Source organism: Daphnia magna, linkage group LG2 (assembly GCF_020631705.1).
Source record: "Daphnia magna isolate NIES linkage group LG2, ASM2063170v1.1, whole genome shotgun sequence".
Classification (NCBI taxonomy): Eukaryota; Metazoa; Arthropoda; class Branchiopoda; order Diplostraca; family Daphniidae; genus Daphnia; species Daphnia magna.
The window spans coordinates 17,162,607-17,179,785 of NC_059183.1; the positions used below are offsets into that span (position 1 = coordinate 17,162,607).

General features: G+C 37.2%; 2 long non-coding RNA genes across 4 annotated transcripts; one reads left to right on the forward strand and one right to left on the reverse strand.

Moving 5' to 3' along the window:
* The first annotated feature begins 2,926 nt into the window (after positions 1 to 2,926).
* Positions 2,927 to 11,574, forward strand: LOC116915748. Of its 2 annotated transcripts, XR_006643095.1 has the most exons (5): positions 2,931 to 3,555; positions 3,656 to 4,978; positions 10,747 to 10,843; positions 11,089 to 11,371; positions 11,471 to 11,574. It is a non-coding gene; the product is annotated as an uncharacterized LOC116915748 (long non-coding RNA). The 2 variants fall into 2 exon arrangements; XR_004390261.2 differs by lacking the exons at positions 11,089 to 11,371; positions 11,471 to 11,574 and adding an exon at positions 10,899 to 11,016 and having other exon boundaries at positions 2,927 to 3,555.
* Positions 11,575 to 15,846: 4,272 nt separating this feature from the next.
* Positions 15,847 to 16,752, reverse strand: LOC116917000. 2 transcript variants are annotated; one of them, XR_004390969.2, is made up of 3 exons: positions 16,598 to 16,752; positions 16,251 to 16,472; positions 15,847 to 15,901 (listed from the first exon to the last, which is right to left on the reverse strand). It is a non-coding gene; the product is annotated as an uncharacterized LOC116917000 (long non-coding RNA). The 2 variants fall into 2 exon arrangements; XR_004390968.2 differs by lacking the exon at positions 15,847 to 15,901 and having other exon boundaries at positions 15,950 to 16,472.
* Positions 16,753 to 17,179: the final 427 nt, after the last annotated feature.

Below are 17,179 nucleotides of genomic sequence, written 5' to 3' on the forward strand. Positions count from 1 at the left end.
TACCTTTCGTCTTAAGAACCTGTAAAAAGTTGAAAAGAATAGAAACATCGAAAGATGTCTTAAGTCATCGAGAGCGCAGCTACGAGCCAAAAACAACTAACAACCACCAAAATCACTCGACTTGGAAAAGTTTTCACAAAGAACCAAATAAAAAAAAAAAAAGACAATTGTTTCTTCTTCTCGTTTGTCATTTTGTTCGTTCATTTGGTTTTCATCCTTTTATTTTCTCCTTTTTTTTTTTTTTTTTTTCAAAAGTGCCTTCATGCGTCACGCCCTTCTTCTTTCGGGGCCTCTGTAGGTGAATTCTCCTCACTTGTTGTTGTGAGCCAAAGACGTAACAGGTGGTTTCGATTTTACGTCGTAACGCACAAAGTTACACTGATGAGTTTTGCCGCTTCCCTGCTCCGCGAACTGAAAGTAAAAAGGGATGTATACAAGACTATAAGCCACTGCAGTGTATACTATACCTGGACGAAAAAGCGCAGTCCATTTTCTTTATTTTTTGATGCCCCGGAAATGGTTGCAGTGCACGCATTGCGTGGTGATTACGGACTAAATGTATACCTATACAGTACAGAACTGTTAATGTATATATTTCCAAGAATTTTGTTAAGTTGTTTGCTCTTTTTTTATTATGATGATTTTTTTTTTTTCTGTTTCCTTAGAGGGGAGGGGGCTAAATAGTGTTGTATTACTAACTTGTATCTTGACTCTATGCCACCCTCATTCATGCACTTTTTATTTTAAATGTTTGGACCACCATCTGAGTTGTAATCACGCGAATCACGAATGCGTTGAAATGCGCCAAGCAGAGAAAGAAACAAAGAAAGAGAAAAGAGGAACAAGAAAACGGAACAGGAGGCCGGCTTCAAAAAATAAAACTAAAATTGAAAATATAAAAAGAAGAAGAAGAAGAAGAAGAAAAACACGATACACGCAGTACGAGAGACGGTTTGTTATATGAATACGATGCGCTTTCTCCACTCACGAAGAATCTAATCGACGATTGATCCATTCAATCGGCTGACGGGACGGAGAAGATGTGCAGCTGTTATTTCAGTATACCAAACAATCTTCAGGGGGTTTCTTACTCATCCCAGGATCTGGAAAAGGATGAAGTCGTTATTATCTATCTTTCTTTCGCGGTGCAATCGACCGCGTAACTTCTGATCGTTGCTCACGATCAATTGCACATTAGATATTTCTCCGTTTCCCGTAGATTATATCCATGTTCTGCCGCCTAGCCATCGTTTTTCATTTGTTTTTGCAGTTCATTTCAACGTGTGCCCAATTTGTCATCATCTTTCTTTCTCCGTGCCCATCGCCAGGCCAGTCCCTCGTCCCGCTTTTCTCCACACGTTTTTTGCCTTCTACTGAACGGATTACAGCTTTTAGCACATAGCTCGGAGGAACGCGAAAATTCATTTATTCGAAAAATGTAAAAATTTAACGTTTGGGAAGAATATTAAGATAGAGAGAGAGGTCACACAGAAGGGGGATTTCGTGAATGTTATTTTTCTTGCGGTAAAAGGAGGTCATCAACAATACACACAACGACGTGACAAACGAGCGCTATAACAAAGTAGGCAACCTCGAAACTGAAGAAACAAAATTTATTCGGAACCTTTTTTTTTTTTCTTCCTATCGCGTCGGTTAAAAAAGACAATTGCAGAGCTGCTGCCCGTTTCCCCTCCCTCTTATGTATGTATTTCTTACGGCATATATAAAAAAAAAAAAAATGCTATTGCTGCGCATCACCGAGAGACTGACAATCTATCCATACCGTGATCTTTGCTTGTTGGCCTGTCGTCGCTCGAAACAAAAACCCTCCCACAAATTCACGTGTCAAAAGACGGTGTAAATACAGGGCCCCTGCCTATTCATCCGGCTCTACAAATAACAGTCTTGTGTTGTGCTTGCGACAAAGTCAGAATGCAACGGGAAGAAAACAGCAAATGACCTGCGCAGAGCTAAACTTTGGTTAATGCCGTCTAGCGTTATGACGGTAATGGTAACATAAAAAGATGCGGAAAGGCATTATTCTTTTTGGTGAATGTCGGTCCCGCGGGAGAAATGCTATAAGAAAAGAAGATGCGAACCCATTCTACTGCAACACTATACGGTAATGCAAAATGCTAAAACCCAATTATATCCGCTTTCTTATTGTGTAGATTATCACTAGGCACGCAATTCGTACCATTAACTTGCTCCTTCACCTCATGTCATAGAACACATTGGCTTTTTTTTTTCTTTCATATTGCCATTAAAAACCAACTCTTCTCCTTGGGAGAATGATGGCGGCGGTACTGCGCTGCCAATTCGATTATCAAGCGTGAACAATTATCCATTGATCACGAAGAATTTTCTTCTTCTACGAGGAGAAAGCGCATCTGCACAATACATCGTGGCCCCCTCGTTTTCGCTAATGTCCGAGACAGCGTTTAAGATTTTGGGACTTAGTCAAGGGACAGGTGTGCTGCATCGGAGTTAGTTCATTATCGTCGTCATTTTGCCTGTCGATTGTTGTCTTCCTACAGTTTAATAAATGAATAATGTTATTTGGCTACATATTGCTCACATTAGCTGCGAAATAATGCCTTTTTCCGGGTTTTTTTTTTTAACAAGTCTCTTGTAAATTCACGGTTTTGTCACGGTCGAATTTCTCCTCTTCCCTCATTAATAGAAGGATTGAAAGAGTGGAAAAAAAGGGTCTCTCACAACTATTTTTCCCTATGCCAACCACGTGCATATTTCATTCTTTTAAAAGCTCATATGCCTGTAGCTTAACCGGTGAGGCATTAATTAAGTAAGGCTCACATTTCACGAGGGGAGAGAAAGAGGGGAGGTTATGCACTCGCGTGACAATTACCTAAAAGGAGTTGGTTATATGGGCGGTGATCTCGATTGTTTCGTTCTGTTTCATTGGCCATAACAGCGGCAACAACAACACACACGCACGACTTCGGTGTACTTTATGTGGGGTTTTAACCCACATTCCCGAAAAAGTCGAGCAAACGCGGGAGCGCGGCAGGAGCAACACAAAAATAAACGACTTTGGAGAACGCGTTGCAACGCATCACTTGTATTTCTCTCTGTGTGTGTGTGTGTGTGTGTGTGTGTGTTTATGTTTGTGTGGCGAATTGAGAGGAGGCCATTTAAGAATAGCATGTGACACGGAAATCTCTAGCCCAAAACACGAAAAAGAAAACACAATTGAGGGCAATTGCAGTTTTCCGCTGAGTTTATAGACTTTGGGGGAAATCTCAAAACCCACCTTGATTTCATACGTTTTATTTGTATTGATTTTATTCATACGGGACGTCCTTGATGATTTTTCTTTTGGTACAAAAACCAGAGATTCTTCTTGGCCGGTTGCCATAATAAGACTATATACCCCCTATAGTCTAGGCTATCACGCAACATGCGTTAAAAAAACGTTTGCGTTCAACCATGGCAACGTGGAAGGCTGCGATAGGAGAAAAAATTCGATTGGTCTGGTAAGTTTGAAATATAATTGACCACGGACTCGAGCAACATACACTCATAAACATCAAGGTACACGTGTATGTTTATATAAGTCCAGTATAAACTTTTACTTTTTTTTTTTTTTTGTTACACTTCCCCTCGATTCCCTCCAATGACGTCCATCGTGCAGCTGGAGATAACGCTCGGTCGCTGAGGATAAACTTTTACTTCTAAGATTCTTTCCTTGGGGTGACCGTCGATCGGTGAAAGAACATTGAAAAAATAATACTTGTGCTATCGCCTCTGGACACCAAATACCTCTCTCATCATAAAAGAAAAAGTTAACACAAAATCTGGTTAGACTTGGTGGATCGTAAAAGCTAGCTGAGAAAAAAGAAACTATTTATTGGCGTCGATTATTATGCAAATACGAGTACCGCCCTTGAGCGGTGTGTGTGTTCATTACGTGTAATTCAATCAGCTAATATCGTATGTAAACGCCCAGTAAATATTGTACAATGTGCAGTCAGGTAAACTCATTTCGTCAAGCGCACGGCCGCGGAAAGCTTCACTTGTTTTTTGGCACGCATTCCATATATTCGTTTTGTTCCTCCTTCTTGATATTTTCTTTTACGATAAAACAAAAATATGTAACAACTTTAGTAAAACCAAATGTGCATGCGCGTTTATCGAAAGCGGTTCCGCGTTCTACGTCTATTACGTGCTGTCGTAAATGAGTCCGCTTTCTAATACAGGCTGCTAAATGTCAAGTAGAGCTATCAGGCCAAATTTAACGGAATGACAACGGAGCGTGAAAGAAAGGCTCTTCTCCACTCATATTCCGCATGCATATATTTATCCTCTTACCAGAACATAAAATGAGAAAGAAGAAACTACAAATACTGTAGTGTCCCTTTCATTTTCTGACATCCCAGTTCCGTATTACGTATAGCACTGCTTGCACTCTCTCTCTGTCTATATGATTGCCGCTCGTCCCGGTCCTCTTCGCTTTGTGATTTTTATGATTTTCAAGTCTGACAGTCAAGACATTGGCCATATTTGAACGGTGCTTTCACCTCTTTGGGAGCGACAGCACTTTCGCACTTGTGTGCACACGCGCCAGGAAAAGAGAGAATCGATCAGAAAGCTACTCGTAACAGGCGATAACAAATTCTTCCTCGACTTCTTGATCCAGGATATAACCTGTTTCTTTTGCTTTCTTATTATATTCTTCATTGTGTAGTTTTTCTTGTTTATGCTGTAGGTATTATAGCGTACGACATTAAACACATGACGACAACTGAAGGGCATTTTTAAGTTTACAGCGGTAGGGCACAGGTGTTTGCATGACTCAATAGATGGCCAACTGTTATCGTCGTCGTTGACATAGTCAGACGATGTCAGAAAAAAGTGTAAGGGTGACGTGTTGTTTGATTCACGGTCTTCTACTCAATTTCGGATCGCTTTCTATCAATGAAAGTCTATTATACGCCCGTCCAAACCGAGAAAAAAGGTAAGTTTTTTTTACTGATTTTTTCAAAAATGATTTCATGCCTTGGTGTTTCCCACAACACGCCCAATGATATCACGGTTTCTTTCTTCCCGTTTGCTGGCAATCATAGAGAAGAAAACGATCACTCGACCACAAAGTATGTGTATGAAAGGGTTCGACGTATTGTCATTTTGATTCCCATATCCGACATGGGAGAACAACATCAACTGCGGTTACGACTTAATCGATTTCTAAATGCCAGTTCAATTATTGAGCTCTCTCTCTACCGTGTTTGGCTTATTGTTTTGTCATGCCATATCATACATCTCAGATTGGATTGTTGACTTTAACGTGTGGTTGATGTCGGATCTTGTTTGCTAAAAAAACGAGAAGTAGGGTGGGATTGCTAGCGGGGAGCGTTCAAGTTGTTCACGACTTTTGCATGCAATGTAAGTGACTTGGATATTTGCTGCTCGTGGAGAAAGCAGTTCGTGTGTGCCGAATATCGTAGATACAGTAAAAAAATAATAATAATTCTTTCGCGTTCTAGCTCCACCACCAGCATTGCAATTGAAATTCTTTAAATAATTTGGAATTTATTTGCATATTCATTGAAAATGTAGGAAAAAAGAGGATGACTAATTGTGAAGAAGTCTAGCCCTTATTCTGTATCCACCTGTTGGTCGTGTCCAAATTTTTGGGGAGGTCTTTTGGCATTCGTAGTCATCATGTCGTGACTCTTCGGTTTTCGAATTCGACCACTGCTTATGTATTTAAAAAAGAAAGAGAATGTAATAAAAAAAGGGCATTCTATTCACCTTTGCTTATTCGTTCCTTTTTTTTTTTGTCTTCTCTCCTGAATTCTGTGCTGACATAGAAAACAGGTGAAAGTCTTCCTCTTTCTCTTCTTCCGACAAACGTTGACATCGCTTCGTCGTCTCTCGCATACATGGCAGCGTGTCCACTTTGATATGCAAATAAATTGTTTTTTTTTGGTTTTTTTCTTTAGTCCTTTCGTGAAAAACTGCCTGCCAGACTGTTTATTCCTCACGACTTTTATATGGCCGCGGCTTGCGTTGTCGGCGGCACCGGCGTGTAAAAAAGTCAAAGCCCCACAATCGTTTGCGTGTGTTATTTTTGTTTTGTTTCTATCTTCTTCCTTCATCTTTAAACCCATCGACAGATTGTCCAGTCGTTAACGATCGGGTTATGAACCCCATATACATACGCATGACGTAAGACAACAGCCAAGTATTTACTTATCAATCCCAAAATGAAATAAAGTTGCCTAAAAATATTGGTCGTTGAGATTGACGTCATCCGTTGCGGGCGTTTTGTCTTTTTGGTGCCGTGTTACGTGCGCTCCGATGGCGTGTATGTATACTTATTAGACACACAGACCTACTGCGATGGGAATCATCGCATTTTGCAGGCATTTTATCATCTCCTCTCTTAAAAGTTGTAGCTCTTCCCCTATATTCTTTTCTTTGTCTTCCGCACACACAAGATGATGGAAGAAAATCGGTATAAAAATGATGAGAAATGGAAGATGATTTTCCGGGGTCATTAACTTTCTAATCGTGCAGCCCGCACCTGTCTCGATTTTTATTTCATCTTTTCTTTTTCTTTTTTTTTTTTTCTTTTCTCTCTTTATCATGACCGTTTGGTTCGGTTGGGTTTTTCTATCCGGATAATGGATTTAGATTTTTTTTCTCTTCCTTTTCATTATATCGCTGCGTGCTATTTGCGTATTTATCCATCACAAAGGCAGCAAACTGCGGCCTCTGGATAGATAACAGCTAAGCTTGAGGAGCTACGTTTACCATTTTTTTTTTTTTTTTTTTGGTAGGTGAGAAGAAACACGGTGCCTGCAACCGTTTATCGACCAGCGATTACATACTGAAATTAAGCCCGAAGAATTAGAACTGGTTAGATGATTAGAAACAATTCAAGCAAAACTCCGGTTTTCCTTCCCTCTAGTATCGACGGTGAAAGGAAAACATTACTGCCACAGGCCCTCTTCCCAACTTGAGATTTAAAGCATTCGTTGCTTTTCTTGTGTGAGGCTCGTCATTACGTGAGCTGCACACATAACGGTTGAGAACCTCTTGTAAACTGTAACTCGCCCCTGTTATTGGTCTCGGACTGGTGACGTTTAGTACTAACTGAACGCTGCCATTTCATTGTAACGCCCATAAATGCTGCATGCTGCAAAGATTCCTTCGTTACGTTATGGAGCTAAGAAAGGTGGAGACACGAAATGTGATTTTCTCCTGACGTCATTCGGCAGCCATCGGACGGTAAAATACTGCAACCTACTGTTGGTAGCAAAGGAGAGCTACAGGCAAGGTTATCGGGAACTCACTCCATATGGGCTGTCACAGCTTTCTCCTGTTTTACAGCCAACATACAGACCTGGTCTTTAACGCTGACGTCCGTGTATTGCTGCGTGAATTCCATGTGTATCATATATGCATCGCTCGAGCAAACACCCTTTGGTATTATTACATCCGCGAAAGTTTTTTTTTAAAACATATTTATGCAGGTATTTTTTGTTGTTGTTGTTGTTGTTGTTCATATCACACTCCATCATTCCAATCCGGTGGAAAAAACCAAGTGATCTTTGTGTCCTATTATTCTCTTTGATCCTTTTTTTCTTTCTTCCCTTTTTTTTGCACGAAGTCAAATGTAAACAGCTCTGATGATGTACGATCTACTACGTGCTAGGACAACGCTTAATCACACCAGTCAATCGTGGGTGACCTACTGTGTGGTAGCGGAATTCTGTGATTACGTCTGTTTGCCGTAGCGTGGAAACAGTTTCACGTGCTCGGAGATTTACCTGCTCGGCAGACCATATAGTCACGTTGCATGCTGATGTGCAGAACTGCGCAGTTTCCATCTCTTGATTGGCACAGGAAAGTTTTTGCTTTTTCCCAAATTTAGTTGAAGGCGAAAAATCGCAGAGTTGGATCATGTCCATATTCGTCCTCCATTCTATGCACCTGAGAAAGAAAGAAAAAGAGAAAGATTTGAACCGTTTCTAAGTATATTATTTCCGTGCTGGATTGTCGGAGCGGGAAAGTGCACGTCTTGGTGCGGTTACCGCTCTACAAATCGTCATCATGCTTGCACTCCTCTTTCTCCGCTTCACACGCCCACTTCCATCTTCTTGTTAAATCTCTGCGTATAACCATGTCGCTGTTCGGAACTATTATTTGTAAGAGTTCGTGCTGGTAAAGCCACAGCACACATTTCATTTCATCTAAGACCTTTGAATGTTTTTAGTTTGAACGGCTGTATTCGTTCAGCGAGCTGTCACCTCTTGAGGCAGAGATGAATAGCTCAATCACTTTCCGAAATTGGACAAACGGTTTAAAGATTCGTGACTAGGTCCCGATGAATTTCCAGGTACGTGGCAAAGGCGACGAGTGTTAGGGAAATCGCGGAAACCAATGACACGGACCTCGAACGCTCCTACAGCTTTCGACCAGGCTGACGGAAAAGACATAACCCCTAACATGCAATGAAGAGATTGAGGATCCCACAGCCCAAATCAGTTGCGCTATCACCGATGACGTAAAAACTAAAAAAAAAACGTAACCAAAATTGCTGGTCTAGCCTACTTACAGAATTCAGAACACCCCTGTCTTGCCAACAACCTTAACAAATGTCTTCTTAGAATTTATTAGCAGAAATGAAAAAAAAAAAAAGGAAAAACTATTGTCTGACGGGATTTATGAGACGATTGGCAAAATGTTTTGGATGACGCTGGAGGCATGCGAGATATCTACCAATTATATCCGCAATATTGGCGCTTCTCAATAAAGGATACACACACATGCGCTGCGTTTTATTATCCAGTAAAGAGTGCAGGAGGTCCGCATAGCCATCATCGCCGACTTGAAATGATGGCCAGTTTGAAATCCATTGCACGCGTCCAACCCATGAAGCTTTTTCTAAACAGGGATAAATCATCAAATATGTTTATGTGTTTTATTCCAACTATAGAAAGCAATCGTTGGTTTCCAAATACCGCCGCCTGTTTAGCATCTTCTCACTGTTTACCCCTTTTTCTTCCTGTTGTCAAGGAAGCTGTTCGTGACGTGAGATTTGCTTCAATGGAATGGCAAAAATCCAAGATGAATGCATCACCAATCAATCTTTTGCGGGTGCTAACAGATTTTCTTTTTATTTCTTGTATCTTTACACGATGAATTTATTTTATAAAAGGCTGATACAGGAAATGAAATAATCAATGATCAGGGTAATGAAATGTCTTTTTCAATGTGGTTGTTTTCATTTACCAATACGCATAGCAGTTGTATAGACTGTAGTAAAGGAGCTGTATGAAACCCTTTCGGTGTTTAAGGCTTATGGTTCGTTATAACTTAGAATGCTGTATATTCTGAAGTATTTAGTAAACATAAATCCTCGTTTTTCAACAGGAATGGATAGAGTTAAGGGCTGTAGCACCATTTACCTTGTTAATACAGAATTAAACATGCATATGTTTGAAATGAATTTTTATTTATGTTAGGGACGATGGTAACCTGACAACACATTAATTTTCCAAGAATAAAAGAAGTGGTCTTCCTCCTCGGATAAAATTACAATATAAAAATCACGCCATGATTTATGATCCATTTTACTTTCGAAATTTTACCTGAAAAGCTTGGGGTTAAAAGAGGAGGATGGTTTTCTTATAAATATCTTTGTTATTGATGTGATTGTATACATACCGTTCTTTACAGTCCCTTTAGCGCAGAGTATGATTTTACACTTTGTCGGACATGTTGTGTATTCGATAGTTTGTAAGTCAACAAGGCAATCAGGTAGAAAATCGCAGGTTGCGTGTGGAGAACTAGGCAAAAGAGCGAACACATTTGACAAAAAGTACTGTAAGTTTAAAAAAAAAAAACATATTCGTGGGAATTCACTGTAGCATCTGTTTGCATAATTCGCTTACGATTAAATTCGGCCGAAAAACAAAGTTAGTGCCCTAGTAGTAACAATTGTTTTCTTTTATTTAAAAAAACGGCTGTTTCAACAAATAAACCAATAACATAATCGAAATCAGTGTTCAATTTTGATTATGTCATGGGATTTTTATCGAATTCCAAGAGATGCCATTTTTTGCAAATTTTTACAAAAGTGGGAAGACAATACCCTTCTCATTTTTTCATTTTTGGCCAAATTTCAGATTTTGCTTAAAATACACGATTTCGATTCAGAATTAAATGAAAATCACGGAAAACAAGCTTATTTTTCCATTAGCATTATAGTTTTTTAATAAAGCGTAAAAAACAAAGTTGGTGCGCTAAAAGCACTTCATCTTCGTTTATTTTTAAAAAGGCTATTTAACGAGAAAACCATTAACTTAAATCGAAATCGTTCAATTTTTATTATACTGTGTGATTTTTTCTCCAAGGCCAAGGGATTCGGAAACTTCGCGAACACGGGTGCGGGGGGGTCCAAATTCCATCGAAATTAAAGGGACCACTTTTAGTATGATTTTCTCCAACTAAATGAAGATTCCATCTCATAACAGATGGCGTTCCTAGCGTTCGTGATTCTGGACAAAGACACGTTTCCGACATTCCGAGGGTCAATAATTAATAGATAATTTTTTTAGTTTTTGTTTTGTCGTTTAGCGAATCGATTTTGTGATTTCGCTGAGACAATATAGCACAAGGGATCATCGCGTTTTCTACTTTTATTGTTTCATTATAAGAAAGGAGGATTCTTGATATGGAGACTTAATTACAACTTGGGAATTTGACTTACAGCAGATAACTGAAATGTGGAAAAAAGTACAATGCTTTTCAACAATAGTAAGGAAAACTCTACCCTACCCTACCCTAAATCTTCCCAGCAGCCAGCAGGGTAAGCATGGAGTAAACTAATAAAAATTTGTTTCAACAATTATATATTTTTTCAGTGACTCCACATGCTTCTGTGCATAATGTCTCACATGTAAAAGTGGTGTAACCATCATGTATCTTGTATGTCATTACAAGCTAAATATAATATCAAATCTAACAACTCTTGAATCAGCAGGAAGTGGTTTTGACTATTCATTACATTCTGTATCTGGAGTTACAATATACATGCAGTTTAACTTTTTACAGATGTATCTCCCATACCAAATGTAGCTGCATCAACCATACCTTATTGTTAGCAGTTGGAATGTGCTGGAATAAATTTTATGCAGCTATTTGAAAGGTGAATTTGTTATACCAAAATCACGATTTTGGTCAAATCCGACTTTTGACTAAAAACACCATGTCATTCCAACCCCAAATTTGATGAGGATCACGAAAATTCTACTCGTTTTGTTATGGGATCATTATTTCCGGAGATATTGGCTATTTCTGGTTACTTCCGGGAAATTTCCGTGACAATTCGCAAAAAGTAAAAAATGAACTGTATTATTCAAAAAATTTCAAATGTTTTTCTTGCATGCATTAGAGTGTTGCAGCTTTTATTCCGTGTTTTTCTTGCTATAAACAGTACAGGCTGACCCTACGAGCAACGACAGTTTTAGCTACAAATGTTTAGCGCCTCGTCTTGCAACTAGAAGTTGATTTTCTAGGTTTTAAAATTTGAAATTTGAAGGCTATACCCTTCCCACTTTTTCATTTTTGGCCAAATTTCAAATTTGGCTTAAAACACATGATTTAGATTCAGAATTGAATGAAAATCACGGAAATCAGGTTTATTTTTCTATAGGTCTTATAGTTTTTCATTTACATGTTAAAAACCATAAATGAAGTTGGTGCGCTAACAGAACTTTTTTCGTTAATTTTTGAAACGGCTAGTCTAAAGAGAAAACCAATGACTAAATTGAAATCAGCGTTCAATTTCCATTATGCCGTCTGATTTTTGGAGAATTTCAAGAGATTTCGTTTTTGGCCCGTTTTGACAAAAGTGGGAAGGCTATACCCTTCCCACTTTTTCATTTTTGGCCAAATTTCAAATTTGGCTTAAAATACATGATTTAGATTCAGAATTGAATGAAAATCACGGAAATCAGGTTTATTTTTCTATTGGTCTTATAGTTTTTCATTTACATGTAAACCATAAATGAAGTTGGTGCGCTAACAGAACTTTTTTCGTTAATTTTTGAAACGGCTAGTCTAAAGAGAAAACCAATGACTAAATCGAAATCAGCGTTCAATTTCGATTATGCCTTCTGATTTTTGGAGAATTTTAAGAGATGTCATTTTTTGCCGATTTTGACAAAAGTGGAAAGGCTATACCCTTCCCACTTTTTCATTTTTGGCCAAATTTCAAATTTGGCTTAAAATACATGATTTAGATTCAGAATTGAATGAAAATCACGGAAATCAGGTTTATTTTTCTATTGGTCTTATAGTTTTTCATTTAAATGTTAAAAACCATAAATGAAGTTGGTGCGCTAACAGAACTGTTTTCGTTAATTTTTTAAACGGCTAGTCTAAAGAGAAAACCAATGACTAAATTGAAATCAGCGTTCAATTTCCATTATGCCGTCTGATTTTTGGAGAATTTCAAGAGATTTCGTTTTTGGCCCATTTTGACAAAAGTGGGAAGGCTATACCCTTCCCACTTTTTCATTTTTGGCCTAATTTCAAATTTGGCTTAAAACACATGATTTAGATTCAGAATTGAATGAAAATCACGGAAATCAGGTTTATTTTTCTATTGGTCTTATAGTTTTTCATTTAAATGTTAAAAACCTTAAATGAAGTTGGTGCGCTAACAGAACTCTTTTCGTTAATTTTTTTAAGGGCTAGTCTAAAGAGAAAACCAATGACTAAATTGAAATCAGCGTTCAATTTCCATTATGCCGTCTGATTTTTGGAGAATTTCAAGAGATGTCGTTTTTGGCCCATTTTGACAAAAGTGGGAAGGCTATACCCTTCCCACTTTTTCATTTTTGGCCAAATTTCAAATTTGGCTTAAAATACATGATTTAGATTCAGAATTGAATAAAAATCACGGAAATCAGGTTTATTTTTCTATTGGTCTTATAGTTTTTCATTTACATGTTAAAAACCATAAATGAAGTTGGTGCGCTAACAGAACTTTTTTCGTTAATTTTTGAAACGGCTAGTCTAAAGAGAAAACCAATGACTAAATCGAAATCAGCGTTCAATTTCGATTATGCCTTCTGATTTTTGGAGAATTTTAAGAGATGTCATTTTTTGCCGATTTTGACAAAAGTGGAAAGGCTATACCCTTCCCACTTTTTCATTTTTGGCCAAATTTCAAATTTGGCTTAAAATACATGATTTAGATTCAGAATTGAATGAAAATCACGGAAATCAGGTTTATTTTTCTATTGGTCTTATAGTTTTTCATTTAAATGTTAAAAACCATAAATGAAGTTGGTGCGCTAACAGAACTGTTTTCGTTAATTTTTTAAACGGCTAGTCTAAAGAGAAAACCAATGACTAAATTGAAATCAGCGTTCAATTTCCATTATGCCGTCTGATTTTTGGAGAATTTCAAGAGATTTCGTTTTTGGCCCATTTTGACAAAAGTGGGAAGGCTATACCCTTCCCACTTTTTCATTTTTGGCCTAATTTCAAATTTGGCTTAAAACACATGATTTAGATTCAGAATTGAATGAAAATCACGGAAATCAGGTTTATTTTTCTATTGGTCTTATAGTTTTTCATTTACATGTTAAAAACCATAAATGAAGTTGGTGCGCTAACAGAACTTTTTTCGTTAATTTTTGAAACGGCTAGTCTAAAGAGAAAACCAATGACTAAATCGAAATCAGCGTTCAATTTCGATTATGCCTTCTGATTTTTGGAGAATTTTAAGAGATGTCATTTTTTGCCGATTTTGACAAAAGTGGAAAGGCTATACCCTTCCCACTTTTTCATTTTTGGCCAAATTTCAAATTTGGCTTAAAATACATGGTTTAGATTCAGAATTGAATGAAAATCACGGAAATCAGGTTTATTTTTCTATTGGTCTTATAGTTTTTCATTTACATGTTAAAAACCATAAATGAAGTTGGTGCGCTAACAGAACTTTTTTCGTTAATTTTTGAAACGGCTAGTCTAAAGAGAAAACCAATGACTAAATCGAAATCAGCGTTCAATTTCGATTATGCCTTCTGATTTTTGGAGAATTTTAAGAGATGTCATTTTTTGCCGATTTTGACAAAAGTGGAAAGGCTATACCCTTCCCAATTTTTCATTTTTGGCCAAATTTCAAATTTGGCTTAAAATACATGATTTAGATTCAGAATTGAATGAAAATCACGGAAATCAGGTTTATTTTTCTATTGGTCCTATAGTTTTTCATTTACATGTTAAAAACCATAAATGAAGTTGGTGCGCTAACAGAACTTTTTTCGTTAATTTTTGAAACGGCTAGTCTAAAGAGAAAACCAATGACTAAATTGAAATCAGCGTTCAATTTCCATTATGCCGTCTGATTTTTGGAGAATTTCAAGAGATTTCGTTTTTGGCCCATTTTGACAAAAGTGGGAAGGCTATACCCTTCCCACTTTTTCATTTTTGGCCAAATTTCAAATTTGGCTTAAAATACATGATTTAGATTCAGAATTGAATGAAAATCACGGAAATCAGGTTTATTTTTCTATTGGTCTTATAGTTTTTCATTTAAATGTTAAAAACCTTAAATGAAGTTGGTGCGCTAACAGAACTGTTTTCGTTAATTTTTTTAACGGCTAGTCTAAAGAGAAAACCAATGACTAAATTGAAATCAGCGTTCAATTTCCATTATGCCGTCTGATTTTTGGAGAATTTCAAGAGATGTCGTTTTTGGCCCATTTTGACAAAAGTGGGAAGGCTATACCCTTCCCACTTTTTCATTTTTGGCCAAATTTCAAATTTGGCTTAAAATACATGATTTAGATTCAGAATTGAATAAAAATCACGGAAATCAGGTTTATTTTTTTATTGGTCTTATAGTTTTTCATTTACATGTTAAAAACCATAAATGAAGTTGGTGCGCTAACAGAACTTTTTTCGTTAATTTTTGAAACGGCTAGTCTAAAGAGAAAACCAATGACTAAATCGAAATCAGCGTTCAATTTCGATTATGCCTTCTGATTTTTGGAGAATTTTAAGAGATGTCATTTTTTGCCGATTTTGACAAAAGTGGAAAGGCTATACCCTTCCCACTTTTTCATTTTTGGCCAAATTTCAAATTTGGCTTAAAATACATGGTTTAGATTCAGAATTGAATGAAAATCACGGAAATCAGGTTTATTTTTCTATTGGTCTCATAGTTTTTCATTTACATGTTAAAAACCATAAATGAAGTTGGTGCGCTAACAGAACTTTTTTCGTTAATTTTTGAAACGGCTAGTCTAAAGAGAAAACCAATGACTAAATCGAAATCAGCGTTCAATTTCGATTATGCCTTCTGATTTTTTGAGAATTTTAAGAGATGTCATTTTTTGCCGATTTTGACAAAAGTGGAAAGGCTATACCCTTCCCACTTTTTCATTTTTGGCCAAATTTCAAATTTGGCTTAAAATACATGATTTAGATTCAGAATTGAATGAAAATCACGGAAATCAGGTTTATTTTTCTATTGGTCCTATAGTTTTTCATTTACATGTTAAAAACCATAAATGAAGTTGGTGCGCTAACAGAACTGTTTTCGTTAATTTTTGAAACGGCTAGTCTAAAGAGAAAACCAATGACTAAATTGAAATCAGCGTTCAATTTCGATTATGCCGTCTGATTTTTGGAGAATTTTAAGAGATGTCATTTTTGGCCGAATTTGACAAAATTGGAAAGGCGGGATGAAGGCGTTGATGATCAGCGCACGCCTCATAGGACATGTAAACGGAGTCTGTTTTGCCGGAAGAGCAAACGGTTTCCGAGATATTATGGCGAATTGGCGACCAGGCCGTACCCTATCGGGAACTTCCTGAACGGAGTGAGGGCCCCTAGTATCAATCTACATCTGGGAAACATGTAGTAAGATAAAAAAATAAACTATAATGAATTGCACGAGAACACAATGTGTTAAGTAGATATGTTTGTGTCAAGTTAAGTCTCTTTCTCTTTGGGAAAGGGATCTTGGTTCCTCATAAAGCCACAACAAAGTTTTGTTTCACTACCAACATTGTTAAACATTAGACAATATAAAAGTAAGGCCTTTAGAATTATGAATCACAAGATCATAATGGTCAAACACTTGACTTGTCCCTTGTTATTCTACCCGAATCGGTAGAAAAAACATTGGATTTTACTTTTTAACTGAGATTTTATATTATAAAAACCGAATTTTCTTTTAAAAATTAGAAACTTACGTGCTTCCGCACTCCTGAAGCAGATAAACTATTTCCGAAGCAGACGAACTATTTGACTACCTCAATTTTGCCCATTATTTTTGAAAAGTATTGTATCGCCATCTAGCGGAAATTCCGTCAAGACAAGCCCGACAAAATAAGCCAGACTTCAAAATTTTTTTGGCGAGCGGTTCCAGTTGGGTTTCAAAGTAGGTGGTGCCATGCTGCATATTTTCAAGACATCTAGGGGAGAAATAACCAACTCGGAAACTTTTTTTTTTTTATCAGCTGTTTCATTTCAGGTTTAGCGCTTAATGAGAACAGCTGCTTAATTAAAGTCTTGTTAAAATTACACTCACGTGGTTTACCTGGAATTTGGCGTTGGTTTTCCATTTTACGCTTTACAATAGGTCCACTTTAGAGTTGGCTAACGTCCGAAGTTGCCAGTTCGATTAATTGTGAAAAAAAAATTGGACACAAACTAGTAACAGTTTTTGCATGGCGGCTTACGGAGTTTCGCCCGTTGTAGTTTTAGTTTTAATTTTTTCCATTGAAATTATCTTTCTTTCCATTCATAATTGGATCACGAAATTCCTTCGTTATCAGGTAATCTTGTAATTTTTATTTGACCTCGATATAGACTGTACTTTATTTATTATTAATTTTTTTGTAGACGTGTTTACTTTCTGTAGCAGACAAAAACTGGCGGGCTCCCTTATCAGCCCGCCAGTTTCCTCTACAACATCCATTTTTGTCTGCTACAGAAAGTAAACACGTCTACAAAAAAATTAATAATAAATAAAGTACAGTCTATATCGAGGTCAAATAAAAATTACAAGATTACCTGATAACGAAGGAATTTCGTGATCCAATTATGAATGGAAAGAAAGATAATTTCAATGGAAAAAATTAAAACTAAAACTACAACGGGCGAAACTCCGTAAGCCGCC